General features: G+C 38.1%; 1 non-coding gene across 1 annotated transcript; it reads right to left on the reverse strand.

Annotated features, from left to right (window-relative positions):
- Positions 1-13833: 13833 nt before the first annotated feature.
- Positions 13834-13906, reverse strand: TRNAR-UCG. Its single transcript has one exon. It is a non-coding gene; the product is annotated as a tRNA-Arg (tRNA).
- Between the last annotated feature and the right edge of the window lie 680 nt (positions 13907-14586).

Raw genomic sequence — 14586 nt, forward strand, 5'->3', positions numbered from 1 at the left:
GAGGCCAGTAATCCTCTTTGTTAGGTATTTCTGCGGCCTTTCCAGTTGTAGACGTCTTGTGAGCTACAAACCAAAAGGGGTGTTGTACTCTATAATGGGTCTAATGAGTGACGGGTAGAGGGGAACAATGACCTCTTTTTTCCTGGATGAGAAACCTTTTGTGATGAGGTGTGCCATGTAGAAGGATTTCCTGACTACTGTGTTGATGTGATTATCAAAGGAGAGACTACTGTCCACCTGTGTCCCAAGGTCTCTTATCACACTTTTGGTGTTAAGTAGACACCACCTATGTGGTAGCTCATGGATACAGAGTTTTCACCAAAGGGGATGACAATGCACTTTTTGTCACTGAGCTTGAGGCCATGGCTTTGACACCAGGCATCTGTCTCAGTGAGGCCCTTTTGTAGGATGTTCACATCATTAGGAGTTTTGATTATGGCTCCTAGTTTGCAGTCATCTGAGAACTTCATTAGCCAAAGACCTTCTGTGTTAGCCTGTACTTCAGAAAAGTGGATACCAAACAGGAGAGGACCAAGGACTGAACCCTGTGGTACTCCACTTGTCACTGGTCTGAAGTCAGATTTGTAGTCTGCTACTTTCATAGTGTGGGTTCTGTCAGTGAGCCAGTTGGCAACCCATCTTGTGACATAGGGATTTATACCTAGTTTTGTGAGTTTATCTATAATTCCAGAGTGGGGGATGGTATCAAAAGCCTTGGCAAGATCTATATAGGCTGTGAAAACCACCTTACCCTCATCTACGGCTTTGGTAACTGCTTCAAAGAAGTCTATCAGGTTTAGAAGACATGATCTGCCTTTTACAAATCCGAACTGGGAAGGGTCCAGAGTTTGGAGATTACTAATTTCTTTGTTTATAAGTTCCATGATGATATGTTCCATGGCCTTGCAGACCAGGCTCGTTAGGCTAATGGGGTGGTAGTTCCCAGGGTCCGTGGTGACTCCCCCTTGTGGAGTGGGATAACTGTTGCTGTGCGCCATTCAGTGGGCACAAAGCTTAAGGTGAGGCTATTATTGATCATGGTGCTTAGGTGGGGTGCCAGTTCATTCTGTAGTTCATGTAGAACGCAGCCTGGGATGTTGTCAGGTCCCATGGATGCTGTATTCTTGGCTTTGGAGAGTGTGTTTTTTACCTGTGCAGCCAATATTACAGGAACTTTGCATTCTTCCGGTATAGAGATGGGCCCCTTAGGGGGTGAGAGGGGGGTAAAGTTAGCACTCAATCTATCTGCCAGGATGTTGGCAATATCAGTTGGTTCTGTATATTTAGTGCCATTGTGCTGTAACTCAGAGCAGATCTGAGTGTCGCCATTGAGGTTCTTGACATAGCTACAGAATGCTTTGTGGTTGTCTTTAGAATCAGTAGTGATTTTGTTTTCGAAACTAGCTTTGGAGGATTTTATGAGGGATCTCATCTTCTTACTGAGGCTGACCAGGGAGTTCCTCCAATCATGGGATTTTACTCTTTTTTGCAACAGTTTCATTCTTCTGTTGTAGAGTTTGTTTATGGCAGGGGACCACCAGATCAGCTTCCTTTTTTTTGGAGGATAGCATCTTGGTTCTGTTAGGGGTAGCATGATCCATGCACTCGTGTAAATGCTTATAAAGTGAATTTGTGTAGGATTCAGCAGACATACCTCTATTGTCCATCTGCATGGGTGTCGCGAAGTTTACCACTTCTGTCTTAAGAAGCGTAAAGTTGGCTTTGGAGAAATTTTTTACAGTGGTTTCCCTAATGGGGAGTGGGGGCAGGATGTAGATTTCTAGGGTAATTAGCTTATGGTCAGATCTGACCAACAAGGAATTGACCTCTGGTGTGGAACAGTGGTCGCCCATGTTGGTAATGACCAGGTCTTGGATATTGCTGCCCCTCGTGGGGGTGTGGATAAGTTGATCCAAGGTGTTGGAATTTATGAATTTCAGAAAACGTTGAGCAAAAGAGTTGGTGCATGAGTAGTTTTCCCAGTTAATGGTGGGGTAGCTGAAATCTCCCATTATTAGGGTGTTGGGTTGTACCCTAATATTTTTCAGTGTATCAAGAAATGAGGAGTGGGAATACTGGGGCATGGTGGGGGATCTGTAACAAGTTACAATTTGGATTGCGGTCTTGCCCAGAGTTAGTTGCACTTGGATAATCTCGGATGCATTATGCTGAGCAACTAGCCTGGAGGTATGGATATCCTTAATGAATGTGGTCACGCCTCCACCTTTAGTGTTTTGGTCCAGGATAGGTGGCCAAAAGGTGTGGTATGAATTATAGCCTGGTAATGCAGGGGTGCTCTCTGGAGCCTTGAACCAGGTCTCTGTCACTGCACAGATGTCGATGTTCTCCATGGAATGCCTTGAGTGAATGCATTTTGAGATTAGATAGAGTCTCCTATGACTAATACATTTGGAATGGATGTGCGTTGCCTTATGGGCTTTGATGGTGAGACACTTGTGTTTGTGTCATTATGTGTATTGTGCGTTTTGGGTGTTATGGTTGGTTTAGTATGTATGTGTTTTGGAGGTCTCTGGTGTTTAGGTAGATTTTTTGTGAGTACTTCTGCATATGATGGTCTATGTGTATGCTGTGTGTCATGAGCAGGAGTTGTGGTAGGTGGGCTGGCAACCTACTCTGTACTGCTATCTATTATGTGAGAGAGCTGTGATCCCAGATTCATAATGTAGGTGCATCTCTCACATGGTACAAGAATGATTTAGAAGTAGGGGGTTGTCAGTGTATATGTGGCAGTTGCTACACTGTCTCAGTAGACCCATGTTAACTAGGCTGGCTGGAGAAAAGGCAGGAAACTGACAGTTCATGGTCACAGGAATAATCTTGGTCTGGCTATAACAGTTGAGATAATACAGCAGGGGCAGGTATTAGTAGGTTTAGGTGTGAAGAGCTCTGGTTTAGGTAATATTTATGAGGCTAGAGAGCAGGCAGCTGTAACTGGCAATCCCTCCCCACAGTTAGTGTGTGATACACAAACAGGCTCAAACAAGCACAAACAAGTTCAAACAGAGGCTTATTAAAGCAGAAAAAGAGGAAACAGCCAAAGTTCAAATTCTCCATGGCACAGTGGTGAGTGGTTTGCATTGCCACCTCACAGCAAGAGGTTCTCCAGTTCGATTCTTGGCTGGAGTGCCTTCTGTGTAAGTCTGCATGTCCTCCCTGCACTCATGCAAGTTTCCTCTGGGTGTTCTGGTTTTCTTCCCACATTACAAAGACGTGCATCTGGAGCTTTTCATCTTGGGCCTCCAATGAAAATTGGCTCATTCCAAGTCAGACTTTCCTGGTAAATAAATGTTGAATAAATAAAAAAATAAAATGAGTAATAAATCCAATCAAAACACCCTAAACAGGGCACTGCAACAGTAACTCTAGCTAGATCAGTCCAAACTGTACCTTCCTCCCACAAGGGCACAGGGTAGCCTCTCCAGACAAAAGATTAACTGTTTTACAAACTCCTAGGTCACAAAGAGTACTAGATTCAGCAAAAACTTGAACCTAGTCTATGCTAGTGTTTTTCAAGTGCAACAAACAAATAAAATGAACAAGCAGATCAACAGTAATTACAGTTGTATGTAAGGAATTCAATTAGCAGACAATCTAAAAATTCAGTAAAATACAGAAATACAGTTGCACAGTTTAAACAAACAGATATGCAGCAAATATTGTTTTAGTTAATCAAAAAGTAAGCAGCTAGATCTCACTCCCTGAGTGTCCTCCGACAGAAGCCATAATTATATTGAGCAGCAGACTGCCAGTTGAATCAATGACCTAAGAAACAGTGTATAACGTTCATAGCCATGAAAAATCAGTGGGATCATGTACCCGTGAAGTGCTTTTGTAGGGTCTGCTCCAACGGTATGCTCTGTAGTCATAAAAAGGAGGGGATTATGGTTACTTATCTATCTATCTATGTTGTTGTTGTCTTTCGGCTTTTCCCGGTTAGGGGTCGCCACAGCAGAACTCCGGTCCGCTAATGATTGGCAGTAGATTTTGATGAACGACAAGGTGCAGCTCGATGTTCAACCTTCAACGAAGGCACGCCCATCTATCTATACAGATAATTATTTATCTGGAGATTTATTAACACTTAGGTAAAATAATCTTTAGGAGACATTAACTGAGAAGCTTTCCCTCATTTTTGCTCAATCACTTCCTTTCAATATGTTAATTTAATGAAGTATGGATATGTATATATATAAATATATATATATATATATATATATATATATATATATATATATTTTTTTTTGTTAACTGGGATAGTCGGACTGAGCCAAAGACCCCTTTTTGTCAGAGGCCCGGGAGAAAACCTTCACAATCAAATGTTAAAATGTAAACAAAGTAATTACACTGCATTAAAATAAAAAATTGCATATGTAACAAAGCATAATATTTTAAAATACAAAATATGTAAAATTAACAGAACAAAATGTTTGGCCAAAGATTCACAGGTAAGATTCCTAAATGCATTTGGCTATATACATACTAAAATGAGACAATATATAACATTCAGAGAGGACGTGCACATAACTCATAAATACATATTTACAGCTGGTCAAGTATCTTAGCAAAGGATGGTAGAAAAAGGCTTTTGAAGGAGTATTCATAAAGAATGAAAGGGTTTGAAAGTTAGTAGCAGTTAGGAGTTATTAGTAAAGTTAACCTGGAATTGGTCTTTGTATATTGATAACAATAAAGAATAAGAGAGTTGTTAGTATGAGTAAGTGATGAGACAAAGGAAAAATGTTATTGAGGTTTAATATTTGTTGATGTGTCGAAAGTTCATGCACATTCTAAGGGATACTTTTCTGTAGTTGGAGTACAAAGTAAAGCTATTGCTTCAGCAGTTGCTTAAAGTTCACTATTAGTGGTACCAGCTGATTAGTGATGGTATTTACTTTTAGCAGTCCCATGCAGATTTGGAAGCATGTGAAATTTGGAAGAATTCAATTCGTCAAAAAAATATATATATACTAAAATAACTTTCAACAAACCATAGAGAGAGAATTTGTTTTGCAGGAGGACACCCTCCACACCCCCAAAGTTATATATATCTACTCTGAGGTCACATAACAGTGGAAAAACTAATAAAAAAAACCTCCACTGTTGGTGAAAGTTGTTTTGGTATAATTTCCCTGCTGAACTGACTTTCACTTGAAATGCTTTGACTCATCAATTGACTCCGACAGATTTCAGGTTTGCCTGCAAACATTTTGTAGCTGGGTTCTGACAGTATTTCAAAAGTGAGGGTGTTCCATCTTTTGGCTATGGTTATCAAATATAGGGGGTTATCAAAGTGATTGCTGGATTTGATTGCATATATTTGAATTATATTTTATGATCTCAGGTGTATAGAAAGGTTATATGTTTGCACAATGTCAGCTTTTGACAAACATCTGTTTAGTTTGTTAAAGACAATACAAATAATCCACAGCTCATTAGCAGTAAGGGCAAACTGGAGTTATAACCCTCCAGTTTTTTGTAGTGCTACATGTTGATGAGTTTTATTGGATCTACTTCAGGTACTCGTGTATTAGTGACACACTCCACTAGCCCAATCTTCTGTAATTACTTAGCCTGCACAAAACCCAACCCTATTAAATTGTATAGCCCTAACAGAGTTCTAGCTCTAACCTTAAAACTCTCATCCAGTTCATAACCTGACCCCTAACTCCTTTACCCTAAAACTCCATCTCTCTCCCTAAACCTAAATTCCCTGCTCTCACCCTAACCCTAAAACTACCCCAGACAACCTAAGGCTCCCTTCACATTCCCTAACTCTAAAATTCCCTTCCCACTCCCTCACCATAAAACTCCTAACCACTCGCTAATCCTAAATCTCCTTCCCAATTGCTGCCCTAATCTACAATCCCACCCCTTGCCATTCCCTCCCAGGTGCCTGCCTGAACCCATATTCAAACTGAAAAGCCTGCATGAGCTACAAGACACTCAAGTCCCTGAATTTGAGACAATCAATGGTCTTTGAGCTCTTGGGACTTAAGTGCTTGTAGTAGAACCATTTTATCTGGTAGATTTGCAGCAAAATTAACAGTTTTGTAAATTTACAGGGAATTTAGTTTATTTAACATTTGTTTGCCAGGATAGTCTGGCTGGACCACTAGTGTCCATTTTCAGTAGAGTTGGTGATATAGTTATCCCTATATCACATTTTAAATTCTCTTTCATTGATTAGTTCATGGTCTATGGACAGAAATTCACAAGCAGATTTATTGCTTGATCATTTTACCTTAACCAGAAAAAACCAACATGTGTTTAAACCTAATTTCTCACTTGTACTCCAACATTTGAAGCTCTGTGTTTCATCAAAATGTGCATACAAGACATAAAGAAGAAGGCATCACTTTGGTGGAAAATCAGCTTATGAGTTATAACATTTTATATGAATTTTGCAGTCATTTTCTTTTAGGATATTTAAATTAATATATGTTATTAAATAGTGTGGTCCATTCAGGAAGATTTGAATCTTGGGTTCTTAAAGTATATCCAACACACAAATGATGCACTTTGCCTCACTATGAAACTTCCTTCATAGGTTCATAGGTTCATACTAGGCTATCTGCCCTAGGGCATTTATAAGCCTAGCCCAAAGTTTTGTGGCTTTCACCACCCCTTAAGTTTGAAAGGTACTGTGCCCGTTAGTTTACCATGCCTCTGTCCAGCAGTGACACTGAGGTGATCCCCGGGATAAACCTGCGATCTCCCATCCATTGGTCAAGATTTCTCTTGAACAGGGCCAGCGAGGTGCTCTGCCTCACATGTACTGGGATTTTGTTCCACAGCATAGGGAGTCTCTGGGTGATGAATCTGTCCCTCCAGCACGTCCTATTTATAACTGTGTTAAGGTTTAAGTCTCTTCCTCTTGTATTTCTTGTGGAATACTATCAAGTTCATACTATCAAGTTTATGTGATATTTATCTCCATCATGTTAGCAAGAGATAATATCAACTCCCTCAAGTTATGATGCATAAAACTATAATAACTAAATATCAAAAGACATAATATATAATTAACATGTGATATTTTCTCTCTGTTTTGCAATAATTTACAATAATTCACTTTTTTTTTTCTTTTGGAAGTGGATCACATTTGCCTGTTTTAACAGGGTCCTGCTCAGTATCAGCCTGTATTACCTACAGATGAAGGAAAATAACTAAAACAATTCTGTTAAAGTATGTAACTACTAAAAGCAAAATGTAAGGTAAAATATTGCATGACAGCTCTATATCATGACTTAGTGCGAGCGGTGCTTGATTTAGTCACTGTATTTGTAGAGCCCAGTAAGTCCAGATCAATCAGGGAGAGTTTCATTCAATTTTTATAACTTTTTCTGAGTTTCTACAACCTTCCTGGATGTTATATTAAGTGTGGGAAGGGATGCAGGACAGAAGTCCCTTATATTTGGATATTGGAGTCTTCCCTCCATACAAACCCAGGGTACTGTTTTGTTTATACTTAAACAGAGTACCCCACAGGCTGTACTGTTGGAAACCCTGCCCAAGCCAGATACTTGAGTCAGCATACGTATGCACAGCAACTATGCATGTAGAGGATAAATGCACCCAGTAATGGCGTATAGTCAGTAAAATCATACCCAGTAATTACATTTACCAAAGTACAGTAAATACATGCTCTAAATTACAATTTAATATGTATTATAACTGTCTACTTAAATTCTTTGCTTAGACTGCACATCCGAACTCTGTTAAAAAACAAGCTGAATGCACACTCTGATCGTGAATATGATTGTATGGTACCATGGTTTATCACTCTCTGTTTAAAACACTGTAACTGTATTACTCCAAATCTTTGTACTTTATGTACTGTAGCTAGAAGCAAACTGCTCCCCTGAAAGGACCCCCCCATGTACTCCTTACTTGTTTTGCAACTGTCTTAACAAATGCAGACATTATACTTGAGCATACCTGAAGACGAATATAAAGCACCAACCCCCTGCTCTAATAGTGTTCACCTGGCACCAACAAGAGTCAAGTTATTACAGAATATGCTTGGTCTAATTGCAGGACCTCAAAGAACCACTGCTAGGTTGTACAGCTAGAGCATGCAGTTAAGCTGCTTCATAGATATTCACATAGGGTGGTGTCCTTTCACGGTTTCTACTACAAGTAACAATCTGTTACTATAGGGATGCCTCAAATAACTACTGCTATTAGGCTGTCTCATCACCTTCCATTGTCAGCACCATGGTAGTCTGTGTGCCCTTGACCTCTTCTTTATTCTGCCTGTATTGGCAACACACACTTTCACTGCAAAGATCAACTTCTAAGGCACCCTTAGCAAAAGTTTATCACTCAAGTGCCTTCACATATACTTGATGTGTTTCCGCTGAGGGGCATTTTTTTCTGAACACTCAGTATAATGTGCTCAGGCAGAGTTGTGAGAATGACTCTTATCTCCCCCCTCCCCAGCAAAAGATTTCTTTTGTTGAACTCTGTCAAAGGTATTCCGGCTTTTGTCTAAAAATAAGGGCACATGTAAAGATCTTACATCAAAGGTAAAGCAAAGAAACAATCGCATTGTTAAAACCATCTATAAGCAGGCTACACTCACTTGCTATAAACAGTATGGTAGTACTGTCTGCATGTGCACACTGACTGGCTTCTGCTGCATAGCTGATTTTTGCCCACTTCTATCCCTTCCCACCCACAACCCTGGTCACTCCTAGGGTTCCTTACTTTTAGTTACTCCTACACCACACCACACCCCACCCACAAATCTCACAACCAATTACCATCCTCTCAATTAACCTACCTTTCACCTCCACCTCTAAAAATTACACCACCACTTAGCTCAGTTATACTACAGTTCTGACAATTAACATCAGCCATCTGCAATGCAACACCTGTCACATACACCCTCTCCATCAATCATCCTTCATCCATCTCTCATCTCCAAATGTAAAAACTCCTCACTTTCTCACTTTACCTTCCACACAGCATAGCCCACTTCCTTTTATAAATGTCTGCCTCCTAACTCCAAAAGCATATATTACACTCGTCTTCATGCCTACCTTCAACCACCACGCTACCACTTCTGCACTCATCAGTTCCCTCTGCATCCATAAACAATCGACACAGACTATATTTCAACCTCTCACATAGTCAAAATACTAAGGGCCCATTTTCTCCTTCTCCTATTTCAGCTGCTCATACCTCCATCACACCCTGCTTTAGGCAAGGATTCTCTGACATTACCTAAACCATTATCACCAACATATTCTCATATCTTTCTCATTTATACACTCAAGCTTGCCTACTTCTAGTGGAGTAACAGGTAGCACACTTGCCTTTGTTAAAGAAGGCTGTGGGCTCTATTGCCACTCCATTAAGTGAACTTCTGATACTGTGGCCCAACAGAAGGGGGATGCTGCAGTGGTGAGTGTGTTGCCCTTTGGCTGGAAAATTAAACTGATGCCAATCTACTTGAGTTGGTGGTAGCTCATATGAATGTAGAAAATACCATGACACCGAATGAAACGTGTAGGGGTCCTTTATTTAACACATTATTTACATATTAAAAATACATATTTACAGGCACATTTCTATTTTTTTACTATTTTCTTATAACAACATCATTGTTATTCCTCCATACGTGATCATCACTCCTTCCACAACCAACATTTCATTTTTCACAATAATTTTGCCCAAAATCCATTTCCCATTAAACAAAATGTCATTCAGTCTTTCATTCCAAATAAGAAATATTACATAAAATAAATTCTTATCTGCCCTTCTCACATATTCTTTTTTCTTATTCTTAAATATCCACATTCATATCATATTCATTTACATCATTAATATTCCAAAACTATTTTTCTTCACACAGCGTTTTCCATAGTTTTACCTCTCTCTTACATTAAAAAAACATGCTCTGTAGTTTCTTTTCCCCACAAAATAAACACATTTTTCAACTTTCCTTTTATATAGAATATTCCTCTGGAAACTTATTTATTACCAGCCTCCGCAGCAAATCCTGACACTCCACTTTCTTGGTATACCACTTTTTCCTTACTTTAATGGCTTTAATCACTTCTTCTGGTAAATTTATTTTCCATGTTAGTATTTAACTTGGTAATTGTAAATTTCTTCATTTACATATTATTTCCCTTTTTCTTATTGTCATTTCCCAGAATGTTTTGTACTTATATTTAAGTATTCCTGCTATTAATTTCTCATTCCCTTCCTTTACTTACTTTAATACTCTATACAAGTTTTAAAAAAGCAAAATAAAAAAAACTGGATTTAGTAACTGCAACCCCCCTTCATCTTCACTAATATACAGCACACCTCATTTCACTGGGTTTAATCTTGAACCCCGTATGAAAGAAAACATCAAGTGCTCATTTTCATTTTCATATTTTTCTGGGATCATATAAACATTTGACAAAAACGTTATTTTCCCATGAATACAGAATTCACCAGATAAGCATTTTTCATGAATGCAAATCTATACGTCCCCCGCAGAAGATATAGTTCTTTAATTTCTTTTATCAGACCCTTGCATTGCATCACATTTAATTTATTTTATCAAACCCTTGCATGGTATCATAATTACATATTTTTTCCCCAAATATTATCCCTAGCAAAGAAACTTCATTGATTGAAAAATACACCCTCACGATTTTCACATCACCCAGAACCTTACTTTTATCTTTATTCACAGTCATTCCCATTTCCTTTAAACATCAGTTCAGACAAACCAACAGTTCCCTCATCCATATTTTGTTATTAGCAGCTACAAATATATAGTCTGTGTATGTCAAGAGTACAAAAATGAGCAAAAAAGGTCACACAGACAAACCAATCAGTAAAAACTAAAAGAAACATCTACCAAGGCTAGACTTTCCACTCTGTGATTCCTTAAACCTCTTGTGTCAGAGGCATCATGGGATATATGCAAATGACCCTTTAAGGACATTGGGTATTTCTTATTTTTTTCTTGATTTCTTTTATAAATTTATTTTCTATATCATAATACTCTTTTGTATTATTCTGTAAATTCTCTAATACATTTCTATTCATTTTCCCATGCTTCACTTTCTCTTACTTTGTAATATCCTCCTGCCATTGAATAAAATACTTATACTTCTTTTTTAAATTAAGTCTACCATTCGGGCCAGTTTTTATTAAAGTGCTTTGTAATTATATGATCTTTCCATAATTGCAATACTTCCCACATTCCAGTTTTATCCCATAATTTCTCATTTATTCTTTTTATTCCCTTTCTTATTTTAATATACGCCCTTTCTTCTATCACCTCCATCCATATTGCTAAATGGTCTGAAAAAATGTCATAACTCTTACAATTTGCTTCTCCCAAGCTTTCCAATAATACAACATAATCAATTTCAGATCCAAGTGCCCCTTTGTATAAGTCCATTGGCTTTTGTTCCACACATCTAATTTACCACATTTTATCACTTCCTGTATTTTTTACATCTTTCCCTTTCTTTTAAATCACAATTAAAGTCTCCTGCAATTCCAATTTTCACATTAACCATCACATGGTCTGATATCTGATATTTGATGAAACAGTATTGTCACTGTTTATTATACAGCATTGCTACTCCAGAAAAATGTTCACTTCCTATTATATTTTCACCCCACAATTTTTTCTGCTTACAATCTTTCTTCACTTGTCAGTAATCTTACATACTATAACAAAATAACATCCACATCACATTTAGCACACAATTCCAGTATCCTTACCCTTCTTACAGTGTTAATAACAGTGTTCACATTTACTTGAGAGTACTCTAAAATTATAGCTTTTCCTTCTTTTTAAGTTTAGGGGAAACATTTTTAAACTTTTTTCTTATTTTTACTCTTTCACCAAATTAAATTTTTTCTTGGGTTTATGTACAAATAATCAGTGATCCTCAGAATCAGATTTTTCACTGTCCAGAAATTAAAAAAAAGTTATTAGTATCAATCCTTTCTTGTGACCTCTTTTCCTGCATGCACTCTCTCTATCCTCATTTTCTCCTCCATGTTGTTTTCTTCTTCTGCAGTTTCTTCTTCATCTGGTTAACCCTTTCCCCAGCCTCTTGTTGTCCTTCCTCATGTATGTTTTCTTCCCTTTTCCTTTATTTTCCATTATTTACTAATTGCTCTTGACAGTCCGTCATACCTCTCAACATCTTAGCACAAAAAATCTGGACAGAATCTAAAATAATGGGTTACAAAGACCCAAAATAGGAACAGATTTTAAATAATGTGCTTATAAATGTAAAAAGCTGTTAGAATAACAGGTTTTGGGTTAGCATATATTTTTTAAATAATACAAAGTCTTTAACTCAAATGTGTGGCATTATTTGGTGACTTCATTCCTTAGTGATTTGCCAGAAAATTTAAAATTTTATGAGGAAGAGACCAAAAATACAAAGCAAAAATTTGGATATTCTGTGAAAATCTGGACAGTTGAGAAGTATGCCATCCATCCACAAGTGTCCCTTTTTTACACAGCCTGCATTCAGGCACTCACCTTTTTCCTGTTATGTCTTTCTCCCTATACTGGTTACATTGTGCCGTGTCACAACCATTAATTACATGAGAAAAATCCCCAGAAAAGAAACATGATTTAGGCTGGTAAGCACATCTTAAGTCCCTGTATGACCAGCTTCAAAACTAGCACTTGGCAAGTGTTTTACCATGTTTTTGTCACATTTTAAAACAGCTTCCAACCTCTACCCTCCATTCCATAAGTTCCTCTCATCTTTAACATTCGTAATATTATTAACAGTTTCATACAGACACTGGATGCATTTTTTTAACATCTTCTTCCAGTTCATCAGTTCTAAACTGCAAAGTAACTTTTTAAACATTTAAGTCACTACCAGAAAACAAATAATAGTTCCACAGATAAATCATCTACTTTTTGTTACACAGTTCCAGAAATTTCATCAGTCCATCATTTTCAAATGTTAAGTCACAAAATGTCTCTGTCTCAATATATGCAAAAAACAAAAAAAAAAAACAAAAACAAATTTCTTGACTGCTTTAAAACTCAGAACAGTTACCAAAGTGTCTAATATTGATTGGTATCATTTTTTTTCTTATTCTCACAGTTGGTCTTCTCTTCTTTTTAAAAACAGATTTAGTTACAGTTTGTTGCTTATCTCCTTTTTTCTGCTGTCACTGCTGGGTACATTTTAGTTACTGCATTATCTGCTGCCAAAAAACCTGACACCCTCTCAGTTTGTTGCTGCTTTCATCTTTTACTTTCTGTGACTAGTATATAAGTTTTAACCGATACATTCTCTGCTGCCACATCACTTGGTTCCTTTTCAATATTACCATCCTCTACTTTCAAAAAAGTAATTTGCCATCTCACCCCAAGAAACAGCAGAACTGTCACCTGGATCATCCTGCTTGAATATTTTTAAAAGAACATTAACTGCAAGCTCTCCTGACACCAGTTCCACTACCCAAACCACTTTATTATACTTGCTTACTTCCTTCTCCATGGAGACAGCTAAACACCACTCATTTGTAACATCCACCACACAGGGATCTTTGTTTACATTCTGAAAATACGTATTGAACAAATTTTTCTCCAAATTCTCACTTTCCACCTCTAAACAGCTTTTCTCTCCTGCTTAGATGTTATGTCTCCTTAGTTTTGTAGATTAGTACTAAGCTAACTGCCCTTGCGAGCCATTTTAAGCCTAGCCAGTTATCCCTTGTGAGACTCAAACCCTGCACCTTGTGTTTATAAGGCAAACACCTTAACCATTAGGCCACCCTCCCAACCCCAAAACTGCTGTCTGACTGGCACTACAACCATGGTAGGACTCGAACCTACAATCTTCTGATCCGAAGTCAGACGCCTTCTCCATTAGGCCACGTGGCTGGGAGGGTGGTCTAATGGTTAAGGTGTTTGCCTTACAAACACAAGGTGCAAGGTTTGAGTCTCACAAGGGATAATTAGCTAGGCTTAAAAATGGCTTGCAAGAGCAGTTAGCCTAGTACTAATCTATGAATCTATGAACCTAAAAAACTGTACATTCTGCACAAATCAGGACAGCTGAGAGGTATGTTCTCAAATGTGTGTAATATTGAGTCACATCAGTCCTGAGATCATTCCAGTGATATGGCAGAAAGCCACAAATTTGAGATCATTCCAGTGATATGGCAGAAAGCCACAAATTTGATAAGGAACATATCTGGATATCATGGAAATATCTGGATAGTTGAGAGGTATGAATGTGAAATATATGGCTCAAACACAGTATAGGGTAGTGTACCGATATCCAATTCCTGGCATTCTGTACTGAAGCTGTGTTAATGATCTGTAACAGGACATGGGACTGCCATGTAAAATGATCACTCAGGGGAAGTGTGTGTTTTGAATAGGGGCACACAGATGAATTGTAGGAATGAATACAGGGAATGAGGACAGGTGAAAATCATGCATGTACAGCAGAGGAGGGCATGTCAATGGAAGATGGTTGTAGCAGCAACACCCATCACTTATCGTATAATGTACAGTAGGGACCATACAGTGAAAATGTGTTTTATGTGACTGCCACA

Source organism: Protopterus annectens, chromosome 17.part0, assembly GCF_019279795.1.
Source record: "Protopterus annectens isolate FY-2018-M chromosome 17.part0, PAN1.0, whole genome shotgun sequence".
NCBI classification, from domain to species: Eukaryota; Metazoa; Chordata; order Ceratodontiformes; family Protopteridae; genus Protopterus; species Protopterus annectens.